The sequence below is a fragment of the Cannabis sativa genome, chromosome 4 (genome assembly GCF_029168945.1).
Source record: "Cannabis sativa cultivar Pink pepper isolate KNU-18-1 chromosome 4, ASM2916894v1, whole genome shotgun sequence".
NCBI classification, from domain to species: Eukaryota; Viridiplantae; Streptophyta; class Magnoliopsida; order Rosales; family Cannabaceae; genus Cannabis; species Cannabis sativa.
In genome coordinates this window covers 38,311,004-38,314,766 of record NC_083604.1, presented here as the reverse complement: position 1 = coordinate 38,314,766, position 3,763 = coordinate 38,311,004, and the positions used below count along the sequence as shown (strand labels likewise).

Below are 3,763 nucleotides of genomic sequence, written 5' to 3'. Positions count from 1 at the left end.
GTTATTGAGTATGAGGCTATCCCTCTCCAGGAAGATGTGACTTATGAAGAGCAACCTGTCAAAATCTTGGCGAGAGAGCTAAAGGTGTTAAGGAACAGAGAGATTCCAGTAGTCAAGGTCTTATCGAAAAACCACAGGGAAGACGAGGCTACTTGGGAGATAGAGTCCGAGATGTATATGAAGTATCGTCATTTGTTTAATTTTCAACTTGAGGTTGTACTTTAAAATTTCGGGACGAAATTTCTTTAAGGAGGGGAGAATGTAAAGACTCGGTTTGACCGAGTCAAATTTATTTATATAAATGTATAAAATAATAATAAAATAATATATATATATGTATATTAAAAAAAAAAAAATTCAAATTATATACAGATACGTTTTTCTCTCTCTCTCTCTCTCTTCCTATCTATCTATCTTTATTTCCTTCTCTCTCTTCAAATATACAAAATAGAAAAATAATAACCCATAAACCTCCATAACCACCACCACTCCGGCGACCTATCTCCGGCCACCGCCCGACCTCACGCGCCGGACTACTCCGACCTCCTAGTGCCGGCGACCTCACACCCCAAGCGGCGCCGCTCCTCTCGCCGCCGTTAGCTTAGGATCGCAAGTCAAAGTTTTGGGTTTCAAACTTTGAACGGGTTTTCCAGTCACCTCCGGCGTCCGTTTGACGAGAGGTTTTCACCACTTCACTCAGCTCGTCGAGGAGAACAACCTACACTAAACCATTTTTCCCGGTTCGCAACTTTTTCCGGTGACATTTTTGTAGCTCCGCCCCTTTCCGGCGACCTTCCGGTGACCTCGTGTACCGTTTTGACAAACGGTTGGCATGAGTGTGATCTACTCGTTGAGGTGGTCGTTTTGATATATACTACTCCTATTTTCGGCGACATTTCCGGTACACTAATTTTTACCGCCACCGATTGTTAATGTGCACCGCTTAGGTGAGGTTTCGGAATCCCAAATTTTAAATATGGTCATATTATATGTCGTTGGACTCGGTTTTGAATGTAGAATGCGATGATGATAATTATTTAATCATTTGATGGTATAGGTGAGAGTAATATGTAAGTTTGGACTAAACAATTGGAGCTCGGGACTTGAGAGCTTAAGATCGTCTTTTGGAAAAAAAAAGTTTAACGACTCGGGAGAGGTAGGGACTCAACTTGATTTTTGGACTTGATTTTTATATGCGTTGTATAACATTAGGCATATTCCAATTTTTATGATTTACAAAATTGTTTGAAAAATTGAAAACTTAATCTGCATATTTTCTGGACTGTTCTGGGGCACCGAGTGCCAATTATATTTTTGTGTGCAAATATTTATGCAGGTTATGATTTTTGGGTTTATTCAAAATACAGCTGTTATGCTGCCGAATTTTCTAGAAAATAAAAAGGAATATGTTCTTTTGTTATGCTTATTATTTGCCTGCTTTGGTTATATTGATGAGAGCCATGTTGATCATGTTCGATGCATATTGTTGTTTCACGACCTAGTCTCTGTGTCATCATAGGTAGATCAGGTGTGCACTCACCTGTAGGTGAAAGACCTAGAATCTGTACAGGAGTGAATTAAATCTGAGCCCCGTTATTTATGGTGGGTATCAGATGCGACTACCCGGTTTTGGATGTCGTTTTCTATGATTTGGTATTGAGAGCTAGGGGTCTAGTGGACGGTGTGATATGCATTTGACGTTTGATTTGTGATTATTTGTGGTCTCTCTATTTTATTTGTACATATTCATACTGTTGATGAGACATTTTATTTTTATAAAGCTAACCATGCAGGAATTTTATTAAACCAAGGGTCCTTTGATATTAGTTGTTTTCCTACTGGGCTTTATAAGCTCACCCCCTATTTTCTCCCATTCCAGGAACTCAGTTTGATGCTAGTGGATGAGGATGGTACTGTTGGGAAAGGAATGTCGTTATTAGTTTAGTCATATTTTACTCTTTCACCTTCTAATGAGACTGATTTTGTATTTAAGAACCAATGGATGGTCTGGATGACTTAAATTAGCTATGTACTAGTTAGAAATGAGAAATGATGGATGCTAGGTATTATTTTGGTATTTTATTGACTTATTAAATCTATCTATTTGGTGATTACATAACTGTGGGGATATTACTGTTCTCTTATATTGATGAGTGGTCCTGATTTTTATTACTAATATATTTTTATTAATATAGGAGTTAATCCATTCTTTTAAATTAGTATTTTGTAATATAAATAAAAGGATCATTTATAAGCTTTATTTTCCTACAAGGGTCAAAGTGTGACCTTTGACCACCCAAGTTATGGATATTACACATCTGCCACAGCCTAGGGCTCGGGTCGTGACCCCAAAGCCATTCTGATTTGCTCCAACTTTGAAATCATCTGAAAAACATTAGTCCTAAAGCTTGTAAGCCAATTACGAAACACAAGCTTAATAATAAAAACAAACAGCACAAAGAGCATTAGACACAAACACAAAGAGCAATTAATACTTCACTCAAGTCCATGAGTGAAATTCAAGCTTTCATTCTTCTCAGAATTTCAATACAGATATAATTAAGTTGCTAAATTACGATTGGAAAAAATAAATATTACCTTTCTTCATCTTAGGGACTGAGAATAGAGAAAATTAGGGCAAGAAAATTACATCATTTTCTTTTTCTTTGCTGGAATCGGTTTTTGTCTTTCCTAAGTGAATCAAAATCAAAATAGAGAGTTAAGAGAATAAATTAAAGAATAGAAACATACCACCGTCGAATCGTCTGAAGGAACTCACGGGGGGTTTTGACCATCGGAGGTTATGAAGAAAGGAACTCAGAAACCACCAGAGGCAGTATGAAGGAACTCACGGGAGAAGAGAGACCACCAACCACCGTCGAATCGTCTGAAGAGGAGGTGGTTAGGGTGAGTTCTCACCGTCGTCTGAAGAGGAGATGCGGCGCTGAAGAGAATCGCAGAGACGTGAATAGAGTGAGGCTGAATCGCGCGTCTGAAGAGAGAGGGCTGAGGATTTTGCTTTAAGGATTTCACTTTTTTTTTTCGTCGGTTATTAACTCTCAGTATTGTATTTTGCGTCGTTTTTAAAAGCTTGCTAATACAATACACGAGTTTTAATAACAGACGCAAAATGAAACGTAAATTTTTTTGAATTTCTTGCTTTTTTTCGTCGGTTGAGCTTTTAGCATCATATATCTAAACGACGCAAATAACATATTATTAGTGTCATTTTTAAAGTGACGCCCCAATTATTAGAGTACTATTCACGTCGGTCAACGCTATGAATAGTAGTGTTGACCGACGTGAATAGTGTATTTTGTAGTAGTGACTCCAGCGTTGAACCACCATTGCTTTTGCCAAGACACGACTCAACGTTTTCGCCAAGAAACAACTCGTGTAAGAAGATGAGACATTCATCCAAGGTCCAAATAGTGGACCACTTGCATTGCATATTATGATTGGAAACTGAAGCGAGGAACCCCTTCTTTGGCGACCCAACCGCCCACACTGATAACAAAAATTTCCTAATCTTTCATATTTTATTTTCACCCAGTAGGCCTACCCATTTGTGAGTTTAAAGAAGCAACAACGGAAGAATGGGTTATTAATCACAATCTCAATTTGCATTCATTCTTATCCATTTAATCCAGGAAGCATGTCCGAATTCGTCAAGCTCAATACACAACACCTTACCTACTTGAGCTGCCAGCAAATTAGCATTAACTCTAGAGTAATTGTCATGTGGCAGGTTGTGGATTTGAAC

The 3,763-nt window shown here is 38.1% G+C and overlaps 1 long non-coding RNA gene across 1 annotated transcript; it reads left to right on the top strand.

The window, feature by feature from the left end:
• The first annotated feature begins 985 nt into the window (after window positions 1–985).
• Window positions 986–2,119, top strand: LOC133037101 (uncharacterized). The gene is made up of 2 exons (XR_009687331.1): window positions 986–1,156; window positions 1,880–2,119. It is a non-coding gene; the product is annotated as an uncharacterized LOC133037101 (long non-coding RNA).
• The last annotated feature ends 1,644 nt before the right edge of the window (window positions 2,120–3,763 follow it).